Raw genomic sequence first — 16638 nt, forward strand, 5'->3', positions numbered from 1 at the left:
CTCTGTCTCCATCATTCCTGTGGCCTGGTCTTGTGACACCCTTCCCCAGTTAGACTAGGTACTGGTCAGTTCTGAATAATGTGTTCAATTAACTTTTGTTGAAGGAACAGACGCTCCCATATTGGCCCTGCCCCATCCCCTGGCCTCATATCACCCAACTCAAGACCCAATCAGGGCTGATGGCAGAGCCCAGGCTCTGGCAGGATAGGGAGTTGGCTGGAGGCCCAGGCAATGCAGGAGGAGGGGGAGACACAAACAGGTTCCTTCCCCCAAGCTTATCAGTCCCCCACAGGCCCCAGGCAAACTCGGTGCTCAGCCTGGGGAAGAGATCTGCCCCCCACCTGTAACCTTCATGCCTTCTATTACGAGCTGTGTGACCTTGGCTGTCGCTTCTGCTCTCAGACCCTCTCTAGAACACTTTTGGCTGTAAGGACTCAATGGGATCAAATGAGAGAATGCACATAAAATAATAGTGATCACCTCCTCGGGAGGCCTCCCCCACAGGGATCATCTCAGGGAACAAATTACTCCCTGAGTCAGGGGAGGGAGGTGGAGACTTCACAGGCAGGGGCAGTGGGGCAGGGGGCCCGAAGTCCAGGCAGTGACAGCACCCAGCCATCCCACCCCCCACACAAGTGCACAAGTCACCTCAACAAGAAACCCAGGCTGTCTAGGCAGAGGGGGCCCTGGGCAGGGCAGACTTCTCTAGGGCCCCAGGGCCTGGTGGGAGGTGGGACTGGGGTTGGGGGGGGAACCAGTTTATATGACACAGAGAGAGACAAACACAGAGTCACACCCTCTGTGCAAACTCACCAACAAGGGCACACTGTCACACCCATAAATGCACCCCGCCCCCAATACACAGAGATGAGAGACACACACAAAGTCAAGATCACAAGCACACTCCCACATAGACGTCCCACGCACAAACTCGGAAACACAGAGGCCTCCCCCACCACACACGCATTCCCAGGCCCACACAGTTATCAGGCCAGGGCAGGCGCTGGCGTTGCTGAGTCACCCCCAGGCAGCTCCTGCCTGGCAGAGGAGGAGCCAAGTGCCAGCCCCAATCCGGAGGGGGCGGGGCCTGCGGCAGCTACTTAGAATAGCCTAGTCTGGGCCGCTGCGGGATTCTCCTCGCCCGGCTCCTTCGATTGAGGGGCAGAGAAGAGGGGGGTGTAGGGGGAGGAAACCACTTTTGCCGAGGCTAAATCAAGGCATTCACAGCCTGCTTTCTCCCGGGTGAATGAATACATGTGGGAGCAATTAAAAACTAACATTGGGGCTTCCCTGGTGGTGCAGTGGTTGAGAGTCTGCCTGCCGATGCAGGGGACACGGGTTCGTGCCCCGGTCCGGGAGGATCCCGCATGCCGCGGAGCGGCTGGGCCCGTGACCCATGGCCGCTGAGCCTGCGCATCCGGAGCCTGTGCTCTGCAACGGGAGAGGCCACAACAGTGAGAGGCCCGCGTACCGTAAAAAACAAACAAACAAAAAAAACAACTAACATTGGTTCCATTACCAGGTATTTGCTTATGTATTTTCACATACTCTCATTTAATTTTCGAAACAGCTGTATATGAAGTTGGGGCTATTATTAATCCAGAGGGAAAGTGATTTGCCCAGAGGTACGAAGCTGGTAAGATGAAGACCCTAGACTCCATTGCCTCCAAATCCCAAACTCGTAACACTGGGCAATACCACCTGGTGGGCAGGTGAGAATGTGGACAAGTGAAAGGTGCCTCAGTAGGCTTGGGAACCTGGGTGTGTGTGTGAGCTTTCCCTGTGGGGTCCACTGGGCGAAGAACTGAAAGGGTCTCAAGTGTCCAGATTTCTGGTTAAAGGAACTAGAGATTCTGTGGTGCATTGGAGCCTGTGCACCTTTATCAGAAAGCAACCCTCAGATCTAGGGGCTTTCTCTGCTAGACTGTGAGCCTCTTGAAGGCGGGGACCAGGGCCCTAAAAACTTGAAACAAGACTTGGCTCAGAGGAGGCTTCAGTGAATTTGGGGGAGCAAACCATGAATTTATAACTTTGATATAACGTTAACATCAATAATCATAATAAAGGCTAACACTTTTTGGATGCTTACCCTGAGACTGGCACTGTTCTTAGTACTTTACATGGATTATTTCATTTAACGACACAGCTTGTAAGTAGCAGTGTTGGGTTCTGAGACTAAGGCAGTCTGATTCCAGAGTCCATCTAATAGGAAGACCACTGAAGTCATAGGAAGTCACTAGTCCTCAGTGAGCTTCAGTATGCTCCATTTGCCCCCAGAAGTGATTAGCTCTCCATGGCTCTCCAACCTGAAATATCCTATGATTTTATGATTCTTTGATTCCTCAACATGGAAGAGGGATTAGGTTTGTTCTCTGTGGGCAGGACTCCTAAAGGGCAGAGCTGGCCTTAATTTTAGGCAGAGCTTTTGAAGTCTCAGGACGTTTTTAAAATGAAGGAGGCCTGACTGGTAGGTGGTGAGCTTCCTGTCATTGGAAGTATGTGAGAACAGGTCTGAAATGAGGTAAAGAGGGGAGGGGACTTGGACCAGTGACTATGTAAGCCCCTTCCAGCGCTGATGGGATGGACAATCAGGAGAGGGAAAGTCTCTGAGTGGCAAGATGGGGATGAAGGGAGAACCCACATTTACTGAACGCCACCAACTGTGTGCCAGACCTGCCCTTGACACTTAACATATATCGCTAATTCTCAGGAAAACATTGTAAGATTTATTGTTGAGGAAATTCAGATTCAGAGAAGTGACTCGCTCGAGGTCACACAGGTGGGACAGGTCACCAAGGGGTCCTCGCCAGGGTCACTTTCCTAGGTCCCTTATGACCTATCTCCCAGTCTTAAGGGTAGCACCACGTGGCAAATTGCACCATACTTTCGCCATATGACGTCAGACACCACACCAGCCAATCCAGCAGCTCTCTGCCCGACCCTCCCCAGACCCAAAAGGTCAGCACCCTGCCGCCCAGAGCTAGGCGTCCGGTCACGCCGCACCTGCAGCCCCCGCCCCTTCCCGGTTGCGACGCTCACTGTGCCTGGCTCTTTCCCCCACGCCGCCCCGCTGACTGGCAGGTGCCTGCGCCAATCAGAAGGCGCCCCGGGTCGGGGGCGGGGCCTCACGCCGGAGTTGCCCTGTCAGTGCAGGTGGAGGCCCCCGGCGGGGCAAAGTGGCAGGAACCTCTTAAAGGGCGAGAGTGGCGGAGGGCGAGAACGCGGCCCGGCCCGGCCCAGCCAGGTCTCCGCCCCATCCGGCCCAGGTGAGCCCGGACCGCCTGGGGGCGACCCCGGGAGGGACGGGGTGAGAGATGGATGGACCCACTCCCTAGGGCCCGGGCCGTCCCGCGGGTGGAGAGAGATCTGGTCCTAGGGGTCGGGATCGGGGGCTCTAGGGGTCCCGGGTTCCAAGTTCCGAACTGGGGGTCCAGAGGGGCCTGGGCGTCTCGAAGTTCGGAGTGCGGGGAGGGGCAGGGGCGACGGGAAGGGGGTCCGAGAGCTCGCGTCCGGAGATGGACTCTTGACGCTGGCGGTCCCGGGCTTGTCTGAGTCGGGGGTCCCGGGTTAGGTGCCGGCGGGCGTGTCTCTAAGGAGTGCTGCAGCCCAGCTCTCCCCCCCAACCCCGCCCTGTCGGGCCCCGAGTGCTCCTGCCGGGCCAGCTGCCGCGCCGGCAGAGCGGGCGGGCGGGCGGCGTGCAGCGGGAGGGGGCACCCGGGCCCAGGGCCCTGCGCCCCGCTCCGGCCCTTACGTAACTGACTTTGAGTTTCCGGACTGAGGGACCCGTGAGCTGGGGCGCAGGCTCTGCCCGCCAGGGTGGCTCTCCGGTCGCCGCCCTGGACACACACGCTCCCTTCCAGGCTTGGTCTAGGGGACTTCTCTCTGTCTCCAGTCGGCCGGGTCTCTCTGTCGTGCTCTGGTTCCTGCTTGCCCGCGGTTCCCTGTGTCTCTCATCTCCTCTGTGTGGCCCAGTCTCTCCCTGTCCCTGTCCTCTGTCTTTCTTCGAGAGTTTTCTGCCCTCGCCTACACTTTCCTATCCTACCCCCAAAGAGAGACCCCACCTCTTTGGGGGTGGGATAGGACTTCTCCCCTCTAGCAAATTGAGGGCCGGGACTTGTCCAGACTGACCTCAGCCCTAGCTTGCCCCAGAAGGAGGGAGGGGAGGACTACCCCGTGGGACTGGGGGAGGTTACTCCGAGGCCCACAGCTTCTTCAGGGAGGGAGTGGCTGAATGTGACCCCCTTAAGTTCCCGGATTAGGGCTGAAGGCAGACCCCTCTCTGCTTCTGGAGTCCTTTTCTCCAGGAGGAGGCTTGGGGAGAGGCTGACCTGGGCTTGGGCTTAGGGAAGCTGGGAGTCCCTGTGAGAACTGCCTGGTATCAGGTCAGGGTAGCTGCTCAGCTACTGAAGGGAAGAGGGTGGGGCCGGGGAGGGGCCAGAGCACTGGCACAGAGCCCCTGAGGTTACTGCATGCTCCCAACTTCACCCCAGTTACAGGCCTGGGGACTGGCGTGGGCAGGCGATCAACAGGAGGAGGCCAGAGGACTTTTGCATGGGGTGCGGGGGAGGGTGGAGATAGAAGTGACAGACTCTCAGGTCTAAGGAGCACTTACTGGGATCACTCCCTGCCTTCAGGTCCCTTCTGAGTGTCAGAGAGACAGACACCTCAGAAATAACTCCCATACCTGCTGCTGTCTGTCGGGTGCATGTAAACAAGGTGTTAATAGCAGCTATGAGGTGGTAATTGTTAATTCTGACTAGGAATGGGGGAGGAGAGACTTTGCAGAGGAGGTGGAAGTGTTGGGAAGAAGGGCATCCAGAAGCTGTAGGGAGCAGAGAGGAGGGACAGGAGGGGACTTCTGGTACCCTGTAGGCTTTACATGCAGCAGAACTGGGTTTGAATCCTGGTCCTGCCACTTCCTTGCTATGTGACCTTGCATGAATCACTTCACCTCTCTGAGCCCCAGGTTCCTCCTTAGTCAATAATCCAGATCTTACAGGCATTAGCAGAATCAAATGAGGCAAAGCATGTGCAGTGACCAGAATGGTAACTGTTCTGGGAACAGGCCAACAGGGGTGTTTTAAGAAGGGAATAGAGTGAGGAAGCCCTGAGGTTTCCTCTGGGTATAGGAGAGACAGGCAGAGCCTGCCAGTTCCTAGCAATGTGGGATGCAGGTGGAGTGCCTGGGTGTGTGGGTGACACGCATGTGTTTCCTGCTCAGCCCATCCCTGAACTGCCTAGACCAGGCTGGTCTCCCTCCTGAAGGCCCCAGGTGCCAATAGAAGCCCCCAGGCTGCCCCACTCCCTAGGCCAGTGGGGGTGGGGCCCCTAGCAGGGCAAGGCCAGCACCCCCTTTGCAGAGTGGACCCTGGCAGGGAGGCTGGCTGACTCTGCTGGGCAGGAACCTCCCAGCCTGGCTGGGAAGATGCTGATACAGTACAGGCCTCTGGAGGCCCAGAGCTCTGCTGGCTGGAGTTGGGTACAGCTGATAGGACCTGAGACAAGAAGCGGGCTGTGGTGGAAGTGAGGAAGGGAGATGCAAGGAGAGACCTCTGGAGCCTGAGCAGAGCTGTGGAACCAAAGAGTAATTTCATGTGGTTATTCCCTAAGCCTTTCCTGAGCACCTACTGTGTGACATATATGGGTCAGCTGGCCAAAGAGCTGAATAGGATACTCATGAAAGACTCACCATAGAGGTCATGGTGGCCTGAGATTTGTTGGGGATTTGCAGAGTGGACCTTTATGATAGTCCCCTGGGTGATGGGGCATTCAGAATTTCCCCAGGGCCTAAGATTCTGATGTTTATTAATGGGGCAGGATTCCACTCCCTGATAGTCTGTGGACAGTCACTTTTCTCCCTGGGTCTCAGTTTCTCTTTCTGTGAAATGAGAAGGGCAGATGAGCCTAGAGTCTCTAAGGATCTTCCGGCGCCTGTTACTACGGCCTCCGGGACCTGGTTTGGGACTACCCTCACCCCACATGAGGGGAGAGGGAGAGAATGGGGCAAGGGCAAGGTTGAGTGTGATGGGCCCCCAAGTCCTGTTCTTGGCCTGTGTTCTCGAATCACAGTTGGAACTGCAGCCTCTTGAGCACTTACTGTGCATGGTGCTCTGTGCCAAGCCTTTAATATGCAACATTACGTATTCCTCATAATTCTTACATCCTCGTGAGGGAATAGGTATTATCCCTATTTCACAGGAGTTCAGGGAGTGAATTGACTTGACCAAAGTCACACAGCTAGGAAGTGGCTGGGCTGGGATTCTAAGCCAGGTCTGTCTGCCTCCAAAGCCCAGACTCAGCTAAAAGGGGGAGACTCCACCCCGTAGGTACTGAGGTGCCCACATTGCTTAGCCCTTACCTGCAGAACCTGCCTGACCCCTGCTGGGTGAGCTCAGAGCTCTGGGATGTTCAGGCTGGGGAGGTGGGGGACAGGCTCTGTGGGTGCCCACTGGTTCCTGTGAGGGGGGAAAGAAGCAGAAGCAGCAACTTGAGGGTCAGGGCCTCACAGGGAGTTTCTCCAGAGGGCCAGCCCCACCAGCCTATGCTCAGTGCAAGAGCTGGGCATTGAAAGGCAACCCAGGGTATGTGGCCAATTTGGACCTCAGTTTCTCCATCTGTAAAGCATGGGTTTAGAGTACTTGAGTACAGACATTCCTTGGCCTGTGGGTGAGTGTCTGAGGTTGGTGATGAGGTCAAGGGTTAGAGGAGGGGTTGGGTAGTAGTGGCTGAGCCTGCGGAGGGAGAATTTGGGTCAGGAACAGCTTGGATCCTGGGCTGGCTGTTTGACAGCAACTATTTTAGATGAAGGGACTGAGGTTGGAGAGGTTCAAAGGCTTGTCTGGGGCTGGACAGCTAGTATGGCAGAGACTGAAGGGCAAAATGGAAGGGAAGACTTGGAGAACAAAATCCAGGCAGATGCCAGTTGGAAGCCTGGCTTGACCACTTAACTAGTCTTGGAGATGTGACGTGAGCAGGCAAAAACACAGAGAGGAGTCCCTTCGCCTCACTGTCCTCATCTCTAAAATGGTAATAGTAAAAATTTTGCCTTTGTCCACTTCCGGGGTTACTGTGAAGGTCAAAGGAGATGAGGCATTTGTGGAATCAGGTGAGAATGTGGGTGCTGGTTATTTTTCAGTCCAAAGCTGCACTTCTGGGTGTGTGTTTGTGGGGAGGGAGCATTTCTGACAGCAACTCTGCTGAGATGCTTTACCCTGGGGTGATGCACTGGAGAACAACCTTAAGAATGTCACCACTATTTATTGAGTAATTTGTTACCATACACCAGGCACTGGGCTCAGAGCTTCACCTCTCATTGTCTCCTTTCGTCTCTACCTTCTCAGGTAGATGGTGGCCTGACCCACACCAGATCTCTCTGAAACCCATCCCTGTGATAACAGTAGCTAACATTTATGAAGTTTGCTGTGTTACTGTGTGCCAAGCATTGTTCAAAATGTTTTACATATATGAACTTACTTAATCTTCACAACAACCCTGGAGGTGGGTACTAATAGTTTCTGCATTTTACAGATGAAAATCTGAGACACAGAGAAGTCAAGAAATAGGCCCAATGTCACCAAGCTAGTACATGGTAGAGCCAGGGTATGACCCCAAGTTCTCAAGTCTCCTCCTTGAAGCACTCATCACAGTTGTAATTCACTTATTATTTATAAGATTGCTTCCTCACTGACTGTAGGTTCCATGAGGGCAGGGACCAACACCTGGCACACAGTAGGTACTCAGCTGATGTTTGTCCACAGGGATCCTGCTGCCTCCAGTGGGCTGGGCCCATGGAGACCCGATGAGCTCAGGGTAGATTATCAGATTATCAGACTGCTGACTAAGACGGTATCTGCCCCTAAGAGCCCCGGAGGCAGAGGGAAGGGCAGGGTTCCCCCCACCCCACGGGCCCAGGCTCAGGCCAAAGAGGGGCCCCAAAGACTTGTTTGTTGGCTGTGCTTGTATCTCATTGCTGTCCTTTGCTTCCATGTGCCACTGCGGCGATGACTCCACGGCTTCTCCCCCAATGGCTGCGTGACCCCATGGCTGCTTCTGGGTGAGTACTGGTTTGGCTAAGTAACTGCCCCATGGGCTTTACTCTAATGTGCGTCCTGTGGCTCTGAGGCCACTGGGAGGTGTAAAGGGAGGCCCGGGGGTGGGGGAGGAAGAGCTGAGGGAAGATCCTAACTCTGAAGTTAGGATCCTGTCACAACCAGCTGACTTCTTTCCAGACTCCTGACACTGATGCAGTGATTTTTGCATCTGGTTTTAGCCACTGATGGGTGGCTCTTTGCGTCTCCGTTTTGCATCTGTAAAGTGGGAATATTAACACCTACCTGACACAAGTTATGTTTATTCTTTTATTCTTGTAAGCCCCACGAGGGCCGGGATGTTTGTTCACCTGTGCACTGCTGTATCCCAGCACCGAGCATAGAGTTGCTTGTAGTAGGTATGCAATGAATATTTCTGAATGAAAGAAAATATGAATTCAGCATCACTATGCACCCGTCATTGTGCTGTGTATTGGATTAAATGGCTAATGCATATGAAGTGCCCAGCCTTATAGGGGCTCAGTGAGCATGAGTCCCCTCTTTGCTCCCAAGATTGTGCATTCCTTGGGGGCCGGGTCTCTGTTAAGTGAGCTCTGGGTCCTCTGAACTGAGTGTGGGATCAAGCACCAAGGAGGCATCAGTCAGCAGAGAGATGGGCCTAGGCAGCGAGACTCAGGGCCTCTGCTTAGGCCTGGGGAAGGAGTGGCAGAGCCTCTGGATTTCATCAGAAGGGTGGGGCGGCTGGGGAGGTCTGGGGCTGAAGGAGGGAGGGATGAGGAAGGACTCTGCCTCCTAAGACTGCCACTTTCCTAGCTGTGTGATCTTGGATAAGTCACTAACCTCTCTGAGTCTTGGAGACCTCATCTGCGATATGCATATCATAGCACTTGCCCCACACGGGCGTGGGAAGGAGCCAGTGAGAAGTGCAGGCCACAGGGCCCTGCTTGGTAACTGTTGGTTTTCTCCCAGGCCTGGGCTCGTTCTGGGAGAGGACTAAGTAAAGTGTTCCTCTTTTTGGCTCCTTTCTCCTACTTTTAACTTCCCACCTGGGTGGAACTAGAATCTAGGAGTTAGGAACCCCAGACTCCCCAGCAGGCTGGCCAGGGCCCAAGGATAAGGGTTGGCTTCTGCCCAGTTTGGAAGTAAATGAGTGGAGGTCCCAGCTCTGCCATTTTTTGCTGTGTGATTTGGTTCAGTAAACCACCTTCTCTGGGCCTCAGTGACCTCACGTGTAAAATAGGGTTAATAAAGCATACTTCCCTTGAAGGATTATTGAGTGAGCAAATGGGTGGATTAGGAATCATCATCACTATTACTATTTGGCCCTGGCTAAGGAGGCTCCAGGGAGGGCCCTGGAGAATTGCATCCCACCTTGGCCGAGGGATCCTGAGACTCTCTAGTCATCATATGTACTATTGCCACTTATTGGATATTTTTCATATGCTGGGCTGGTTGTTATATGTTATTTTAGACACATTATCTCATCTAGTCCTCCCAGTGACCCTATGAGGTAGGCATTATGGCCTCAACTTTATGGATGAGGGAATTGGTACAAAGTAAATCAGGTGAGTTACCCAGAGTCACATAGTTATTTAGGGGTGGAGCTGGGGCTCAGACCCAAATCTGCTCACCCCAAGGCCGCAATTGTTAGTGTGAAACTCTCTTACTTCCCCAAAGGAGGCAGAGGCTGGGTCTGAGTCTTCTCTGTCCATCTCCATTGCCCAGCACAGTATTGGTGGGGGCTGCTGGGCTGTTTGCTGAATATATATAGACACACACACACACACACACACACACACACTCACATATGTGCGCGCACACACACACGCACATGCGCACACACACACACACACGCACAGTGCCCCCACTCAGCCTGGTGCTCCAAGAGTTTTCAAGAAAGGAGAGAACAGAAAGCAGGAGAAGCCCTGCCAGTGTAGTTGTTGAGAGTCAGACAGACCTGGCTTGAATCCTGCCGTCTATCGCTTACTAGTTGTGTGACCTTGGGCAAGACATTTAACCTCATAGAGACTTAGTTTGCTTATCTGTAAAATGGGGATAAAAAAAGAAACTACCTACCTCTTAAGAGTTCTTATGAGGATTAGATAATGCATGTAAGGCACATGGTGAGTACTCAATGATAGTAATTATTGTTATTATAGTTATAATTATGAGTATTATTTTGGGATTACAAAGATATCCCTCTTGAGACAGTGGAGACCAGGCCTGGGAGGAACCCGCTGGGGACAGGCAGGTAGTAACCAATCTAACAGGTTCTGAAAGTCACCTGCATATAGGGAGGGAGGAGGCCTCTTGGAAGTGGGAATGTACCTCCCTTTCCTAGCCGTCTGCTTTCATTCATACCCACTCTGTGCCAGGCCCTGTGCTGGGCATGGGGCGCAGAGGTGAATCTGTGTCATCTCTGCCCCCACTGCCTCCTCGCCTGGGAGCTCAGAGTCTGGCTGGGGAGGAGGACACAGAAACTACCAACCCCACCTTTGACTGAAGCACTAAAGTGTGAACTGTGAACATCTCCTCAGGCAAAGACCAGGAGGAAGGGCATTCCTAGTGGAAGGAACTGCTTTGCCAAGGTACTGAGCCGTGACCTGCACTTGGGGGGATGCAGCTGGAGAGACAGGCTCAGGGGGGTTAGGAGGCTTGGCCCAGAGGCCATGGGGGACCATTGGGTATGAAGCAGGGGAATGGCGTGGCCAGGCTTGTATTTCGGGAGGATCACCTTGTGTGGAGGACAGACAGGAGGGAAGGGGCAGGGGCAACTCTCCAGGTGAGTGATGCTGAGGCATGGGGCCTGGGACTCAGCCACGGAATGGGGAGCAGCGGGGGGTTGTGAGCTCTGTCCAGGAGGCAGAGCCAGCAGGGTGCGCTAGACTGCAGTGGGCAGGCAGGAGGGGGAAGGGGTGAGAGTGAGGTCTTAGGTCTGGGGGTGATGGGGCCTGCTGGGGTCTCTGGCTGAGGGACACAGCTGGGTCAGGGGTTAAAAGCCACTTGTCTGCTCCTTGCCACCTTCTGCCTCAGTTTCCCTAGGGCCCATGCCCCCTACTTCTGCCTTGGGGGTCCCTTGTGTAGCAGGTGTAGCAGGGAAGAGAGCTCTTTGGGGTGGAGGCCGGACAGGGGCTGTGAGGTGCAGACAAGCCTTGGGTTCTAGCCCTGCCGGTGTCACTGAATGTCTTTGTGGTCCCTGGAAGTCGCTCCCTCTCTTGCCCTGTTGTCCTCGCCTTGAGAGAGAGGACAAGAACACCTGTTTTGCCTGCCTCGAAGATTCAGTGATCAAATACAAGTATAGACAACATACATCTATTGAGCATGGACTGTGTACTGGGTTCTGGGTGCACAAAGATGTCTCAGAGGGGGGTCTTACCCTTCAGGAAGCATGAAGCACTTCGGAGCGAGCCCAGCCCAGCAGGTGCTTAACTCTAGGCCTCAGGGGAAGAGATAGCTAAGCTGGGACTTGAAGGAGGAATAAGAGCTCTCTAGGTGGGCAGTGGGGGGAACAGATTTCTACGCACACGCAAGAGCGTGTGTGAAGGCTTGAACCTACACAACGTGCTTGGGCCCTAAGTACGTAGTTTGGTATGGCCGGAGCAAAAAGGGAGAGGTAGGTGGTGATGGGAGGTGAGGATGGACAGGGAAGCAGACCTAGATCACGCAGCGCTTTGGAGATGATCGCTTGCTACTCTCTCTGTCCTGCATCTTCATGACTGCCTGCTCCCCTCATATAGACTGCCAGGGCCCTTTCCACCCTCCTCCTCTCCCATCCCCCCCTCCTTCCCTCCTTGTCCCTTCTTACCCCGACTCTAGTCACACCCAGTGGCTGCCTCTCAGGAGTTAACAACCTGGGTTCCCTGCTGGCTCTGCCACTTATAAGTTGAGTGGCCTTCGGTCATTTGCCCTCTCTGAACCTCAGTTTCCACCTCAGTAAAATGGGGACAGCAGCCTTCCTCACAGGGAAGGGTGGAGGCTTCAAAGAGGTAATCCCCACAAATGGCCTTGTACAGTGTCTGAGTGTAATGTGCACCCATCAAAAGCAACTCTACTTAAATCATCATGTTTTGGACTCCTCGATCTCTCTGGTCCCACCCACTGCTTCCCCTGCCTCTCCTGACAGTGAGCTCTGGCCAAGAAAGGAAGGAAAGGATTAAGAAACAAGCCCAAATCTCCAGAGGGGTCCTGGCCCACTGCCAAGCTTGCTCCCTCCTACCCCTTGCCCCACCTTGGCCTCAGGCCCAAGGACGCTCAGTCTTGAGGGCAGGGCTCTCCCCAACTCCCCACCCTAGAGGCCCCTCTTGGGCTAGAGGCCAAAGCCAGCAGCAGAGTGATGTCCCGTATCTGTGGGAGGCCCCATAGTCTGGGCAGAACTGGATCCCTGAGCCTCTTGGATTTTACAGCAAAGGCTGGTGACCAAGACCCTTTTGGCACAGATGCAGGAACCTCAGATCAGAGCAGGTGGCTGATGGCGCAAGGTCATGCAGCAGGAACCTAGGTCTCTGGACCCTTTTTGTACTATCCTGTGAATGGTTTTGATGTTGGCTATCATTTCACCTCCCTGAGCCTCAGTTTCCTCCGCTGTAGAATGGGGCTGATTTTACTGTGAGGATCGGCAATAATGTAGATAAAGCACTCAGTCCAGGGTCAGCGCTGTGAGGCCTCAGTGGTAGGTGGCAACTGTGACTGCTGTTGTAGCTGCTGCCTCTGAGAACCTTCTTCTGCCCTACCTCTTCCCAGTCTAGGAACCTGGAGTATTTGATACAGTTTCTTGTTGAACAGATGACACCCAATAAACTGGTTTTAAAGCCAGAGGCTCAGCGTCTTTTGCCCCCTCTCCCCCACCTCCCCCTTCCTAGTTGGCTAGAACACTCTATCCTCACCCTTGGCCTGATTTTGGCCTCTGCCCCTTGCCCATCTCTGCCCTCCTGGCACCAAGCCTGCATGGTCTCTCTTCCAGGAGCCACATGAGGACAGAGTTTCCCTTCCGCAGCCTCTTCTGATCAAATGCCACCGCAAGTGCTTTGAAAAGCAGAGTCAGAAGGGTCTTGCGTTACCCAGGCCTCAGCTGATTTTACTGTGGAGACAGTTGAGGGCTGAGGGGACAGAGGTGGACTCTGAGTTCCCTGGAACTGCCCTCAGGCAGCTAAGACGACACTAAGACTTTTGCAGAGGCCGTGAAATAGGCCTAGAAGGGCAAACCTGGTCCACAGCCCCAAATGTGGAAGAGTAGAAGGACCACCAGACTGGGGGCTGGAGGGCTGTGGCCCTCACCCAGCTCTTCCTGACCTCTCTGAGCCTCTGTTTTCTGTTTTCTAAAAGAAAGGGGATGGATTGATGTCAGAGGTTTCTACTAACATTACAGGATTAAAAGAAGGGCCAACAGAGCTCAGTTTGAATCGCCGTTTCATCACTGACCAGCTGTGGGACCTCTAGCAAGTTGTTTTACCTCAGTGAGCTTTAGTTTTCTCACTTACAAAATGGGAAAAATATTAGCACCTTCTCATAGGTACTTAAGGGCTAAATTAGATAATTCAGGTAGAGTACTCCATCCATAGCTGGCATACTGGAATTATTGTTGTTGTTATTCTTAGATTAGCAGAGACAAGAAGAAATCAGCCAAGGCCAGTTAGGAAGCAGTTCACGGAGAAGGCAGGGCTTGAGAATGTGCAGGATTCATCTGTTCATTCATTCACTCAACACATATGTATTTAGGATTTGCACAGACAGGGCATAGAGAAGAGGAACAGGGAGGCTGGAGAAAGCTGGAGGCAAGCAGACCTGCCTATTCTAGATGTGTGATGTGGGATCATTACTTCTCTTCTGTGGGTCTCATTCCCTCAACTGTAAAGTGGTGAGAAAAGTGAGCATAATCCTTACCTCCAGAATTGTCCTAAGATGCAAGAGAGTTCAGGTACACAGTGGGTGATCAGTCCGTCTGATGCCTTTTCTCCCCCAGCTCTGTTAATGACTAGAGGTATGATCTCAGGCAGCAAGTCCTTGAATCCACCAGCCACACTTCCACCCCAGGGCCTTTGCACTTGTTGGTCCTTCGACCTGGAACACTCTACCCCCAGATCCTTTCATGACTTGTTCTCTTATCTCCTTAATTTTTTTGTTTACATGTCACCTGCTCAGTAAGGCCTTTCCTGACTACTCTATTTAACAGTGTGGCACTACAACACCAACACTCCCTATCCTCCCTCCTGGCTTATTTTTCTCCACAGCACTTATCACTTTTTGACATACAATACTTTATAGAATATTTGCTTATTGTTTGACTCCCCCCACTGGAATGTAAGCTCAGTGACAATAGTAATATTTGTCTGTCTTGTTCAATGTTATATCCCTTGTACCTAGAAGAGTGTGTGGTTCATAGTAGGTGCTCAGTAAATATTTGTGGAGTGAATTAATGAAGAAATGAAGCCTCTTCTCTCTGGGTCTAGCACTATTCTGAGCACGCACACACACACACACACACACACACACACACACACACTAGATTCTCAATAAATAATTGTATGAGTGGTCATCATCTCCATCTGCCAGATAATACCATGGTTGTGTCAACTCTGAAGCCCTTTAGCTTCTGACATTTTCTGCCAGGGCATCAGTTTCAGCTGGAGTGCCCAAATCTTTTGTTCCTGAGTCTGAGCTATGCAGAATTTCTAGTTGGGACTCTTTGGCTGTTGGGCCCACATGGTTATTATGTCATTATTGGTAATTAGCACTTAGGCTCAGAGGATTGAGCTTTTTGTTTTTCAGCAGAAATCACAGCAAAGAGCTGTGCTAGCCAGCAGGGGCCCAGGCCTGGAGTGGCTTCCTCTATAACTACCCTCTTCCCAGCTATGGGTCCATGGCTTAGGAAGACCAAGACAGAGGTGCCCAAAGCTAGGGGCACCTGCATACCAGCTCAATCGCTGTCTTCCCCAGGCAGTATTCTGCAGACCTTCTTCTCCCGCACATGCTTGGCTCTCCATGCCTAGCCTGGTTTAGAGGGGGGTCCCCTTGCCTCTGGGGGAGGTATAGTTCCCAAAGGTCCAGCTCACAGGGCCATTTTCTGGTGCCCAGGATTCAGGTATTATGGGTGGAGGAAATAACCCTATGTTTAAGACTCAGGAGCCTGGGTTCAAGTCCCTGCTTAGCTGCTGAGTTGTTGGGTCCCCGTTGGCACATTAGTACCTTTTGCTGGGCCTCAGCTTTCTCATTTGTCAAACAGAGATAAAGAGATAGACACCTGTTTGGCTTCACCAGGGAAGAGAGGCAGGATAGTGCAGTGGGCAAGGATAGGGTTCTGGAGTCAGACACACTTGGTTTCCCCACTATACCCCTTCTTAGCTGTGTGACATTGGGCAAATTGCTTCACCTTTCTGACTTCAGTTCCCAAAGCTAAAGAATGGGGTTAAAATAATACCCACTCCGTAGGGTTGTTGTGACAACTAAATAAGGGAATGCAGGTAAAGGATCTAGGCACATAGAGAGTGCTCTTTACGCTGGTATTATTATAATGACCATTACAGGAATGCAGGCAATCTGTAAACTGTAAGACGGTACTAGCAATAAAGCCAGGCAGATGTGGGTTTGAATCCTAACTCTGGCTCTTACTAGCTGGGTGATCTTGGGTAAGTTTTTCACTTCTCTGAGATTCTATTTCCTCATCTGTAAAATGGGAATTAGAGTCATACCGTGTTCAAGGGGCTGTTGTAAAGGTTCAGTGACGTGTTGCATGAAGAGCACTTGGTACAATGGCTTGCAGATGTCATCCCCATTTTATAGATAAGGAAAAGAGGAGTAGTGACTCGCCTGAACTCACATAGCATCTCAGTGGTGGAGCTTTGATTTGAACCTCCGTCTGCTTACCTTAAAAGCCCCCAATCCGGGCTTCCCTGGTGGCGCAGTGGTTGAGAGTCCGCCTGCCGATGCAGGGGACATGGGTTCGTGCCCCGGTCCGGGAGGATCCCACATGCCGCGGAGCGGCTGGGCCCGTGAGCCTTGGCCGCTGAGCCTGCGCGTCCGAAGCCTGTGCTCCGCAACGGGAGAGACCACAACAGTGAGAGGCCCGCGTAAAGAGTAAATAAGCTGCAGAATAGCCAGTTTTCAGGGCAATATTAAGGGTTTGCTAAATAGAGCAATGCAAGAAATAAATGTTAAAAAAAAAAAAGCCCCCAATCCTTTTATCTCTTCTTGCCATCACCCAAATATGGGATGACGATGAGGGTGTTTGTTCTTGGTGCTACTGGTCTCATCTCATTCATCCCGTGATCCCCAGTGCCTATGCACAGGAGGTGCTCAGTAATGTCTGCTGGATGAAGAAAGGGGGGACCAGCATGTCCTCAGTTCCAGGGAGCCTTTTGCCTTGGGACTGAGTATTTTTTTCTGCTTGGTTGATAGCAGAATAAAAATAAAAATAAACAATAAAAATCATACTTAGCACAGGTGTGGGCTTGTAATCTGAAGAACTCTTTGCACCTCCCACATAATTGATCTTTCTTGCTACCCCGGGTGATATCCTGGGTGGGTACCTCTATTTGATTGGTGTGGAAATGGGAGGCCAGAGAGGGTGTAAAGGATGAAAATTTGCATCCCGCCC

The 16638-nt window shown here is 52.7% G+C and overlaps 1 protein-coding gene across 1 annotated transcript in view; it reads left to right on the forward strand.

Moving 5' to 3' along the window:
• The first annotated feature begins 3106 nt into the window (after nt 1–3106).
• The window catches only part of EPB41 (erythrocyte membrane protein band 4.1), a 206028-nt gene continuing 192496 nt past the window's right edge, over nt 3107–16638 (forward strand). Inside the window, exon 1 of the mRNA XM_060089309.1 lies at nt 3107–3266. The gene's annotated coding sequence lies outside the window, so the exon portion shown is untranslated. The remainder of the gene's footprint in view (nt 3267–16638) is intronic.

Source organism: Mesoplodon densirostris, chromosome 2 (genome assembly GCF_025265405.1).
Source record: "Mesoplodon densirostris isolate mMesDen1 chromosome 2, mMesDen1 primary haplotype, whole genome shotgun sequence".
Taxonomy (NCBI): domain Eukaryota; kingdom Metazoa; phylum Chordata; class Mammalia; order Artiodactyla; family Ziphiidae; genus Mesoplodon; species Mesoplodon densirostris.